Source organism: Mus caroli, unplaced genomic scaffold (genome assembly GCF_978045245.1).
Source record: "Mus caroli unplaced genomic scaffold, Mus_caroli_1 scaffold_16, whole genome shotgun sequence".
In the NCBI taxonomy this organism is placed as follows: domain Eukaryota; kingdom Metazoa; phylum Chordata; class Mammalia; order Rodentia; family Muridae; genus Mus; species Mus caroli.
In genome coordinates, this window is record NW_028227271.1 from 44,108,268 (window position 1) to 44,121,372 (window position 13,105).

Here is a 13,105-nt window from a genome sequence, read left to right on the forward strand (position 1 = left end):
TTAAAATTGGAAGATGTTAAGCTATTTATGTCTCTGTCTGTATATGTATGTATACATTCATGAATGTGTGTGCCTGTAAAGACTGTGTTTGTGCAATATTTTCTTACATCCAGATGGTATTACCACATTCAATTACAAAATCCCTTAAAGGAGCTCATTTTGGATTGACTTGGGGCTAAATAAATGCCCATAAAAATTAAGAAATCAAAGGTTTTATATGACCCATGTAAAAGCAGTGTTATTATAAAGACTTTAATAAAATGTTTTAAAACTCCAACTCACATGCTTCAGGTGCATCTTTAGCTAATGAGAGTAATTTGATATGATGGCATTGTAACTACAGCGAGGTCTTCTGAATTGTCAGCAAGGCAAGCATAGATTATTTCATTTGGGTGTTTCTTCCTTGTGCCGACATGCTTAATATGTTTTCTTGATATATGTATATATTATATATATAGATAATCTCCTTGGCATATGCTAAATACATGTTTGATATTTATGACACATGATGGCTCATGACTATTACATCTGAAATCTTTTTCTGTGAAAATTATGCTTATCTATTTCATAAGTTAGATGCCATATGCACTCTTCTTTGAAAAATAGAAGTAATCTTTCCATGCATGTATATTTAGCCTAAACCTTTTGAATTGACTTTAAGTGCCAGACATATTTCCCCATCAATTGCATTATTTTGTGGTTAACTTTCAGCAGGTCTTTTACTTTTCAAACTTTTAAAGTAATGGCCAGCACAGACTTTATAACTCTGTCTTCTCTAGTTGATTGTGTTTATACTCTGACACCTCCTAACTATCACCAGCAAATTAGGGCAGGGGGCTTTATCAGCAACAAAATAGAACTATCCCAGATACCCACAGAAAAAGATCATGCCAGAAGCCTCTGATGGTGCTTCATAAATAATCATGGGCCATATCAATGTAAGAGTTGAGATTCCCACACCTCTATAGTTGAAAAGATACTGTAGGTACATGACTGCTCATCAAAGATTAAGTAGAACAAGAATTAATCATGTAGGACAGAGTGACTGATGAGTGACTAAAGAATTTCTCTCCAATGGCAGTAGTGCTTTGATCCTCTATTTTTTTCAGCAAAAGGAATATCTTTGGCTCTAGTTATTTGTCACTCAATATATTTCCATAGACTTTGCTCATCTCTTATTACAGACATGAAAATTCTATTTCTTCCTCCTCAACTCACCCTTTCATATTTCAGAAATTCTTCCTGAGTTTTCTTATTTTCATTACTAAGGAGTTGTTTGTGCTGATTCAGTAGAAGTGTGTCATATTCTTGTTAATGGGACACCATTGGAACCACAGGTAACTTAGCCAAGTAATTGAGAATGACTCTTATTTCGTAGGACTATACGACTTTAAGAACTATGGTTGACTATGTGGGGAATTTCTCCTGCTTTCTGGCTTTCTAAGACTTCAGTCTTATAGGTGAGGAAGAAAATAGCTTCCCATCAGGCTCAGGAGCCAGAGCTTCTTTGGGGTTCTGAGGAAAATAGAATCGCTGCCATGATAACATGTTCTGCAAGCCATAGGTGGTGGTGAGCCCTTAGCTTGACTTCTTGCCCACGGAAGCTTTGAGAGGTTTGAGAATCTCTGCTGCATCTTTCTGAAAAGCAAATGAAAGCAACCCCTCCTGAAACCTGCCATTCTTGCTACACTTGTGTAGATAGCTAAGACAAGCCCTACAAAATCAATCAAATCCCAGACTGAGGGATCCAGAAAAATTTTTGTCTCTGATCAAAAAGTGGGAGAGACTTTAGGAAGACATGCATGTTTCAGAGGACAAGGGGTCAGTCTTCTGGATCATCAGAGGCTAGTCCTGTGCACTAGTGTTCAACCTCCTTTGCATCTCTTTTAAACTGCACGTGACTGTTGGATATGCAAGCTATGCTTGCCAAAGATTTACTTGGATTCTTCTTCTACTAGGGACATGTTAATTTGGGTGTCAAATTACAAACTAGAGGCAGTTCTTATATGTTACACAAATTGTCCAGCCTCATCAAACTTTCTGTATATTGCACAAATTACCAGCTTTTAACCAAGCTTTCTGATCTCCCAATTTCTTTAAATATCTAATTATTTCTCTAAATATTTCTATATCTCTAAATTAACCTTCTGCCTTCTCTCTCTTCACCTTCAAGTGAGACTTGAATCTCTTTGTACTGATGTTCATTGTATACTGTGTTTTCTGCTTGTTTGAGTAGATAAATCCCAGTGTCTTGTTATGAATTTATAAAGAGGCATTGCTGTTGAAGGCTATGACTGGGCCTAATTTTATTCTAGCCATGCCACTGTTGTTAACACTAAATATATCCATTTGAAATGCTGTTATAAATATCGTCCTAAGAGAGGTTGCCCGGGTACTATAGAACATCACCAAGAGCATCAGAAAACTTAAAGAGCTGCGCTAGTGCCTTGCAATCAGAAAGGTCCATCCAGCACACCTACAGTCCCTGAAAATGGACATCCTTGGTTTCAGCTTCTGCTTCTTTAGTTAATGTATCACATTTCCTGAATATTTCCATTTCCCTTTCTATGTGGTGACTGAAAGGAGATATCACTGATTTTTGTCAGTATGCCAAACAGTCCTTCCAGGGCTGCTACCCCTTCAACTCCCTGGGTCTTTTCTCTAGCTCCTACATTGGGGACCCTGGGCTCAGTCTAATAGATGGCTGTAAATATCCACTTCTGTATTTGTTAGGCACTGGCAGAGCCTCTCAAGAGACAGCTATATCAAACTCCTGTCAGCAAGCACATGTTGGCATCCACAATAGTATCCATACTTTGGTCTTCCTTCTTGAGTTTCATGTGGTTTGTGAATTGTATCTTGGGTATTCTGAACTTCTGGGCTAATATCCAATTATCAGTGAATGCATATCATATGTTCTTTTTTTATTGGGTTACCTCACTCAGGATGTTATCCTTCAGATCCACTCATTTGCCTAAGAATTTCATAAATTCATTGTTTTTAATTGCTGAATAGTAGTCCATTGTGTAAATGTACCAATTTTTCTGTATTCATTCCTCTGTTGAGGGACATCTGGGTTCTTTCCAGCTTCTGGCTATTATAAATAAGCCTGCTATAAACATAGTGGAGCATGTGTCCTTATTACAAGTTGGAGCATCCTCTGGGTTTATACCCAGGAATGGTATTGCTGGATCATCCAGTAGAACTATGTCCAATTTTCTGAGGAACTGCCAAACTGATTTCCAGAGTGGTGGTGCCAGCTTGCAATCCCATCAGCAATGGAGGAGTGTCCCTCTTTCTCCACATCCTCACCAGATCTGCTCTCACCTGAGTTTTTTATCTTAACCATTCTGACTGGTGTAAGGTGGAATCACAGGGTTGTTTGATTTGCATTTCCCCAAACTAAGGAGATTGAACTTTTTGTTTTGTTTTATTTATTTATTTATTTTTTATTATGTATTTTCCTCAATTACATTTCCAATGCTATACCAAAAGTAACACAGTCACAAAGGAACTCACACAATATGTATTCACTGATAAGTGGATATTAGCCCAAAACTTAGGATACCCAAGATATAAGATACAATTTGCTAAACGCATGAGATTGAACGTTTTTTAGGTGCCTATCAGCCATTCGGAATTCCTCAGTTGAGAATTCTTTGTTTAGCTCTATGTCCCACTATTAATAGGGCTATTTGTTTCTCTGGAGTCTAACTTCTTGAGTACTTTATATATATTGGATATTAACCCTAAATCGGATTTAAGATTGGGAAAGATCTTTTCCCAATCTCTTGGTTGACAATTTGTCCTATTGACAGTGTCCTTTGCTTTACAGGAGCTTTGCAATTTTATGATGTCGCATTTGTCGATTCTCGATCTTACAGCACAAGCCATTGCAGTTCTGTTCAGGAATTTTTTCCCTGTGCACATATGTTGGAGGCTCTTCCTCACATTTTACTCAATAAATTTCAGTATATCTGGTTTTATGTGTCAGTCCTTGATCCATCTGGACTTGAGCTTTGTAGAAGGAGATAAGACTGGATCAATTTGCATTCTCCTACATGATAACCGCCAGTTGAACCAGCACCAATTGTTGAAAATGCTGTCTTTTTCCCACTGGATGGTTTTAGCTACTTTGTCAAACATCAAGTGACCATAGGTGTGTGGGTTCATTTCTGGACCTTCAATTCTATTCCATTGATCTACCTGTCTGTCACTGTACCAATACCATGCAGTTTTTATCACAATTACACTGTAGTACAGCTTTAGGTCAGGCATGGTGATTCCACCAGAAGTTCTTTTATTGTTGAGAATACTTTCACTATCCTAGGTTTTTTGTTATTCCAGATGAATTTGCAAATTGCCCTTTCTAACTCTGTGAAGAACTGAGTTGGAATTTTGATAGGGATTGGGTTTAATCTGTAGATTGCTTTCAGCAAGATAGCCATTTTTACCATATTAATCCTGTCAATCCATGAGCATCAGAGATCTTTCCATCTTCTGAGATCTTCAATTTCTTTCTTCAGAGACTTGAAGTTCATCATACAGATCTTTCACTTCCTAAGTTAGAGTCATTCTAAGGTATTTTATATTATTTGTGACTATTGAGAAGGGTCTTGTTTCCCTAATTTCTTTCTCAGCCTGTTTATCATTTGTGTAGAGAAAGACCACTGATTTGTTTGAGTTCCTTTTATATCCAGCTACTTTGCTGAATTTGTAGGATTTAGTAGTTCTCTGGTAGAATTTTTGGAGTCACTTAAGTATACTATCATATCATCTGCAAATAGTGAAATTTGACTTTGTCATTTCCAATTTATATCCCTTTGACCTCCATTTATTGTCTAATTGCTCTGGCTAGAATTTCAAGTACTATATTGAATAGGTAGGAAGAGAGTGGGCAGCCTTGTCTAGTCCCTGATTTTAGTGGGATTGCTTCAAGTTTCTCTCCATTTAGTTTGATGTTGGCTACTGGTTTGCTGTATATTGCTTTTACTATGTTTAAGTATGGACCTTGAATTCCTGATCTTTCAGAAGTTATGAAACAAAAGGAATTAACAGATATCTATAAAACAAAAAGATATACCTTCTTCTCAGCACCTCATGGTAGCTTCTCATGAACAGGTGGTGGATTTTGTCAAATGTTTTCTCAGCATCTAATGAGTTGATCATATGGTAATTCTCTTTGACTTTGGTTATATAGTAGATTACATTGATGAATTTCCTTATATTGAACCATCCCTGCATCCCTGGGATGAAGCCTACATGATCATGATGGATGATCATTTTAATGTGTTCTTGGATTTGGTCAGCAATAATTTTATTGAGTATTTTGCATCAATATTCAGAAGGGAAATTGGTCTGAATTTCACATACTTTGTTGGGCCTTTGTGTGGTTTAGGTATAAGAGTAATTCTGGTCACATAAAATGAATTGGGTAGAGTACCTTCTGTTTCTATTTTGTGGAATAGGTTGAGGAGAATTGGAATTAGGTCTTCTTTGAAGATCTGATAGAACTCTGCATTAAACCCATATAGTCCTTGGCTTTTCTTGGTTGGGAGACTGTTAATGACTTTTCTATTTTATTTAGGAGACACTGTTTGGGTCATTAATCTGATCCTGATTTAACTTTGGTACCTGGTATCTGTCTAGAAAATTGTCCATTTCGTCCAGGTTTTCCAGTTTTGTTGAGTATAGCCTTTTGTAGTAGGATCTGCTGACCCTTGGATTTCCACAGTTTCTGTTGTTATGTCTCCCTTTTCATTTCTGATTTTGTTAATTAGGATACTGTCCCTGTGCCCTCTAGTTTAGTCTGGCTAAGGGTTTATGTATCTTGTTGATTTTCTCAAAGAACAAGCTCCTGGTTTGGTTGATTCTTTGTAGTTCTTCGTGTTTCCACTTGGTTGATTTCAGCCCTGAGTTTTGTTATTTCCTGCCTTCTACTCCTCTTGGGTGAATTTGCTTCCTTTTGTTCTAGAGCTTTTAGGTGTGTTGTCAAGCTGCTAGTGTATGCTCTCTCCAGTTTCTTTTTGGAGGCACTCAGAGCTATGAGTTTTCCTCTTAGGACTGCTTTCATTGTGTCCCATAAGTTTGGTTATGTTGTGGCTTCATTTTAATTAAACTCTAAAAACTCTTTAATCTCTCTATTTCTTCATTGACCAAGTTATCATTGAGTAGAGTGCTGTTCAGCTTCCACATGTATGTTGGCTTTCTATTATTTATGTTGTTATTAAAGATCAGCCTTATTTCGTGGTGATCTGATAGGATTCATGGGATAATTTCAAAATTTTTATATCTGTTGAGACCTGTTTTGTGACCAGTTATATAGTCAGTTTTGGAGACGCTACCATGAGGTGCTGAGAAGAAGGTATATCCTTTTTGTTTTATAAATATCTGTTAAATCCTTTTGTTTCATAACTTCTGTTAGTTTCACTGTGTCTCTATTTAGTTTCTGTTTCTATGATCTGTCCACTGATAAGAGTGGGGTGTTGAAGTCTCCCACTATTATTGTGAGCAGTGCAATGTATGCTTTGATCTTTAGTAAAGTTTCTTTTATGAATGTGGATGCCCTTGCACTTGAAGCATAGATGTTCAGTTTTGAGCATTCATCTTGGTATATTTTACACTTGATGAGTATGAAATGTCCCTCCTTATCTTTTTTTGTTAACTTTAGGTTGAGAGTCAATTTTATTAGATATTAGATTACTCCAGCTTGTTTCTTGAGACCATTTGCTTAGAAAATTGTTTTCCATCCTTTAACTCTAAGGTAATGTCTGTCTTTGTGACTGAGGTGAGTTTCATGTAAGCAGAAAAATGTTGGGTCCTATTTACATAACCAGTCTTTTAGTCTATACCCTTTTATTGGGGAATTGAGTCCATTTATATTAAGAGATATTAAGGAAAAGTAATTGTTGCTTCCTGTTATTTTTGTTGTTAGAGTTGGAATTCTGTTCATGTGGCTCTTTTAGGCTTGTTAAAAGATTATTTTCTTGCTTTTCATACGGTGTAGTTACCTTTCTTGTGTTGGAGTTTTTCCTTTATTATCCTTTGAAGGGCTGGATTTGTGGAAAGATATTGTGTAAATTTGGTTTTATCATGGAATACCTTGGTTTCTCCATCTATGGTAATTTAGAGTTTTGCTGGTTATAGTAGCCATAGCTGGCATTTGTGTTCTCTTAGAGTCTGTATGACATCTGTCCAGGATTATTGTCTGACTTTCATAGTCTCTGCTGAGAGGTCTGGTGTAACTCTGATAGGTCTGCATTTATAGGTTTCTTGACTTTTTTCCCTGACTGCTTTCAAGATTCTTTCTTTGTTTTGTGCATTTGGTGTTTTGATTATTATGTGATGGGAGGAATTTCCTTTCTAGTCCAAACGATTTGGAGTTCTGTAGGCTTCTTGTATGTTCATGGGTGTCTCTTTCGTTAGGTTAGGGATGTTTTCTTCTACAATTTTGTTGAAGATATTGACTGGTCCTTTAAGTTGAAAATTTCCACTCTCTTCTATACCTATTTTCCTTAGGTTTGGTCTTCTCATTGTGTCCTGGATTTCCTGGATGTTTTGGATTAGGATCCTTTTGCATTTTGCATTTTCTTTGAGTGTTGTGTCAATGTTTTTTATGGTATTTTTCTGCACCCCAAATTCTCTCTGCTAGAGGCCCCTAGGTCTTGCAAACTTTATATGCCCCAGTACAGGGGAATGCCTGGGCCAAGAAGTGGGAGTGGGTGGGGAGGGGAGCAGGGTGGGGGGAGGGTATAGGGAACCTTCGAGATAGCATTTGAAATGTAAATAAAGAAAATATCTAATAAAAAATAAAAATAAAGGAAAAAAAATTCTCTCTTCTATCTCTTGTATACTGTTGGTGATGCTTGCATCTGTGGTTCCTGATTTCCTTCCTAGGATTTCTATCTCCAGAGTTGTCTCCCTTTGTTTCTACTTCCATTTTTAGATCCTGGATGGTTTTGTTCAATTCCTTCACCTGTTTGGTAGTGTTTTCCTGTAAATTCTTTAAGGGATTTTTGTGTTTCCTCTTTAAGGGTTTACCTGTTTACCTGTGTTCTCCTGTATTTTTTAAGGGAGTTATTTATGTCCTTCTTAAAGTCCTACATCATTATCATGAGAAGTGACTTTAGATCCATAGCTTGCTTTTCTGGTGTGATGGTATATCCAGGACTTGCTACCGTGGAAGAATTGGGTTCTGATGATGCCAAGTAACCTTGGGTTTTGTTGCTTCTATTCTTAGGCTTGCCTCCTGCCATCTTATTATCTCAAGTGCTCCCTGCCCTTGCTATATCTAATTGGAGCCTGTCCTTCCTGTAATCCCAGTTGAGTCGGAACTCCTCAGGGTCCAGCTTTCTCTGTGATCCTGTGATTCCAGAATCCTGTGATCCTAAGATTCTGGATTCGTCAGAGTTCCTGGGAGTCAAGTTGCCTCTGAGACCCTGAGATCCTGGTGTGACCAAGCTCCTGGGATCCTGGGATCCTAAGATCCTGGGTGTGCTAGAGCACCTGTGATTGGTACCTCCTCTGGGGACTGTGGGACTGTCTGCCAAGTTTGCACCCACAGTAGACCAGCACTAACCGTAAGGAACCTGAGCCACTGGTTGGGCGGGGTTCCTGAGTCCCTGGATCCTGCTGGTTCCAGTCACCCTCGGTGGTATTGGAACAAATGTTGTGTTCTACTCACCAGTGATCTTAAGATCCTGGACATGCTAGAGTGCCTGAGAGTGGAGACTCCTTTGAGGACTGTGGGACTCCTCTCCAGATATTTTAAGTGAAGATGTTATTTCAGTAATAATCAAAAACATGGTCAAATCAATACTGAACATACAAAAAATATTCTGTTAAGAACCCAAATGTTTAGCTTCTTGAGTGATTACTCATAAGGTAAATAAAAGCCTTTTACTTTATCTTATAAAGAAAAGATGACTAATCTAAGAAAATGTCATTTCAATAAAGAAAAGCAAACAACAGTATTGCATCAGCATAAGATTGAATACTAAAGGTTTATTTAAAATTTTATAGACAAATTCATTTATACTTTCTCTTTTGTACTCTAGAAAAGTTATTCATGTATTTAAGTAAAAAAAAAAAAACAAAAACAAACAAACAAAAAAAATCCTTCTTTTTCTTAACAATACATATGTAGACGAGGATGGCCTTATCTTACATCAATGGGTGAGGAGGCCCTTGGTCCTGTAAAGGCTTGATGTCCCAGCATAGGGGGATGCTAAATCAGTGAGTTGGTAGTGGGTAAGTGGGTGGAGGAATACCCTCATAGAGGCAAAGGGAAAGGGGGAAAAAGGGATGGGACGGGGGATTTGCGGAGGGGTAATTGGGAAGGAGGATATCATTTGAAATGTAAATGAATAAAATAAGTAATTAAAAATTCAAAAACCTTATTCATGCTTTTTATCCAGTGTTCCTCTCAGTCACTCTAGTTATTCTCATCTCACCCACATACATTGATTATAACCCTTTACTGCATATATTTTGCAGAAAATCTTTGGTGATAGAAAAAGAAAAGTTACAGGTCCGGGAAGGTAACCCGCAAGGATGGTCTTAATGGAGCTCCTGAAGAGGAAGGAATAGGAACACATAGCTTCATATTTATTTAGAATGAGCAGAGTGAAGGACCAGTATATGGAAAAATCCGAGAGCAATTTGATTAACATCAAGGGGATGTATTCTTGTCAAGTTGTCTTTAAAAGTTGTTTGCTTAGAGAGAAATGGAATGGGGGGAGCATCTTTGAAATCAGCTAGAAACCTAGAAAAATAGAAACTACCAGGGATCTATGAGAGTGACCCTAAGACTCCTAGCAATAGTGATAACGAACTTGAAAGGCTGTCTTCTGTAGCAGGCTCAACTTTAGGACTTCTGATGGAAGGATTGGGGTGCCATCCTATCTGTAGGACTTCTAGGATGTACAGGGGTGGAGGTGGAGCATGAATTAGGGGAAATGGCCAGCCAAGTACACGACAAGCTAGAGACCCATGCCATAGGAGGGAGCCCATTCCTACTATCATTTTAATTATATTCTGCTGTACTTGCAGACAAAAGCCTAGGATAACTGCCATCTGGAAGGCTTCACCCAACAACTGATGCAAGCTGATGCTGAGACCCATGACTGAACATTAGGTGTAGCTTGGGTAATCCTGTGGGAGATAGAAGGATTAAGGAAGCCAGGGACGTCAAGGACACCACAGGGACATCTATAAAATCAAGTAACCTGGGCCAGTAGGGTCTCACAGAGACTGAACCACCAATCAAAAAGCATGCATGGGACAGACCTGGGCCCTCTGCATGTAAGTAACAGTTGTGCAACCGGGTATTCAATGTGAGATCTTTAGCAGCAGGAACAAGGACTGTCTCTGACGCTGTTACCTGCCATCCCTTTCCCCTAACTGGGATGCCTGTCTAGCCTAGATAGGAGAGGATGCACCTGTTCCCACTGCAAGTTGATGTGCCAAGGCAGGTTGATGTCCATGGCTGACCTCTCCTTTCCTGAGCAGAAGGGGAAGTGGGAGGGTCTGGGAGGAGAGAAGAGAGGGAAGCTGCAATTGGGAAGTAAAGTAAATAAATTTATTAATTAATGAAAAAAGTTATTTGCTAAAAGAACACTGAAAACCCAAGTACCAGGGGTAAAGACTAGGGAGGCTGATAAAGCATCAAGCCTCAAGAGTGGGAATTTATCATGATGAGAGATTGCTTTTGGTGACTATTTCGCCGAGATTCATTGCTAACACAGAATGGGTGTACCACGGCTAAAGCCCAGTATGAAGAAAGCCCAAAGGAGGCTGACCAATGTTTGAAATTTTGTCATGATGAGACTTTTTGTTTGTTTGATTGTTAAATTAGTTAAATTAGTTCTTAGATGAAACCCCACACATTGCCACAGTTCCTCTCACCCCCCAGTCTCTTTGCAAGATTTTTGACATTTTGTACCATCCGCTGGGTTTAATCAGAATAATCTATGTGATCACTGAATTAAGACTATCGATCAGAGCCTGATGGAGCCATGAGCAGTTACAAACTGAAAGGAATGACTCCTTCTTGCCCCACATCAAGAATAGGAAATAATTCAGTAGTGAGGGGTGGGGCCTCCTGAATTCTCACCTTCTTTTTTGTCTAGCTGTGGAAAGCTTCATTCCCACATAGACCAAACTTCACTCACATGATAGATGGAACAGCCTTCATTCTAACATACTGCTAAAGATAAGATTGTTTTTTTTTTCTGAAATAATGGTTCAGAGTTGGTGAGAATTCCTGATTGAACTGGCTGTTGTTGTCCACAAGCTTGTGTTTTACAGCCATTCTCCCTACTTCTGGTTCTTACAGTTTCTCTCCCTGAGACATGATGTTGCCAAGACCTTGCAGGAGACAACATAAGAGCTTCGGTTGTGGCTGAGCACTCAACTGCTACATTCCAGGAACCTTGTGTAGCCAGAATACCTTGCCTGCATCACTACTCTCTAGAAACTGAAGTTTCTCTCCATAAGGCTGAGTGGTGATTATCTTGATGTCTTGTCTAGACTGACCTCAAATTATTATTCCTCCGCCTCCTCCACGATGGAACCACAGGCATGCAACATCATGCCTAGCTAGGAAGTAGGTAATTATCGCTTACCTTCTACATATTACTACTTTGTAGAAGATTAGCAGAGTTTATAAATATGTATCTCACTTATAGTCATTAATATGATTTATAGTAGAGATTCTCATGATGACAAAAATAAATATGTTCATGAGTATACCCCAAGTATATAGGCCTTGGATATCATATGGAAATAAGAGGCAAAGATATATAGGTTTAGCAATTAGTGCTGCATTGTTTCATCTAATTTAAAATATGATCTACGTATGTAGTACATTTTCATTTGAGCAACATGAAGGAATAAGCCTTCAATATAACATACTGCTAAAGATATGATTATTTTCTTCAAAATAATGGTTCTTTTAAATACATATAAATTTATATATTTGTGCCCAGAGAAACTTCAGCAATTGAAATGATAAATTATTAAGACAGCCTGGATAAATTAAAAAAGAAAACACCAAAGTACATAAAAACTATGTTTTTAATACTTAATACTGATAACTTAGGGCATGCACCTGTTTGTATTAAGTCACCAATATTAAATTAGGTGCTTTAGATAAATTTTACCTATTGCATGAATTTGAACTCTTAAAAAATTTGAACTTGTATTTGCTAGGATACATTTTTAATTAGGTATTTTCTTCATTTACATTTCCAGTGCTATCCCCATACCCTCCCCCACAACTCCCTTACCCACCCACTCCCACTTCTTGGCCCTGGCATTCCCCAGTACTGAGGCATATAAACTTTGCATGTCCAATGGGCCTCTCTTTCCAGTGATGGCCCACTAGGCCATCTTCTGATAAATATGCAGCTAGAGACAGGAGCTCCGGGGGTACTGGTTAGTTCATATTGTTGTTGAGTTGCAGATCCCTTTAGCTCCTTGGGTAGTTTCTCTAGCTCCTCCATTGGGGACCCTGTGATCCATCCAATAGCTGACTGTGAGCATCCACTTATGTGTTTGCTAGGCCCCAGCATAGTCTCACAAGAGACAGCTATATCAGGGTCTTTTCAGCAAAATCTTGCTAGTGTATGCAATGGTGTCAGCATTTGGAGGCTGATTATGGGATTGATCCCTGGATATGGCAGTCTCTGGATGGTCCATCCTTTTGTCTCAGCTCCAAACTTTGTCTCTGTAACTCCTTCCATGGGTGATTGTTTCCAATTCTAAGGAGGGGCAAAGTGTCCACACTTTGGTCTTTGTTATCTTCAGTTTCATGTGTTTTGCAAATTGTATCTTATATCTCAGGTATACTAAGTTTCTGGGCTAATATCCACTTATCAGTGAGTACACATCATTTGAGTATTTTTGTGATTGGGTTACCTCACTCAGGATGATGCCCTCCAGGTCCATCCATTTGCCTAGGAATTTCATGAATTCATTCTTTTTAATAGCTGAGTAGTACTCCATTGTGTAAATGTACCACATTTTTTGTATCCATTCCTCTGTTGAGGGGCATCTGGGTTCTTTCCAGCTTCTGGCTATTATAAATAAGGCTGCTATGAACATA

At 38.4% G+C, this 13,105-nt stretch overlaps 1 long non-coding RNA gene across 2 annotated transcripts in view; it reads left to right on the forward strand.

The window, feature by feature from the left end:
* The first annotated feature begins 8,410 nt into the window (after positions 1 to 8,410).
* The window catches only part of LOC110310989 (uncharacterized), a 49,530-nt gene continuing 44,835 nt past the window's right edge, over positions 8,411 to 13,105 (forward strand). Inside the window, exons 1-3 of one of the 2 annotated variants that reach the window (XR_003834995.2) lie at positions 8,411 to 8,579; positions 10,051 to 10,302; positions 11,336 to 11,609. This is a non-coding gene — a long non-coding RNA (uncharacterized LOC110310989). The remainder of the gene's footprint in view (positions 8,580 to 10,050; positions 10,303 to 11,335; positions 11,610 to 13,105) is intronic. The other variant, XR_015045592.1, reaches the window with a different exon arrangement.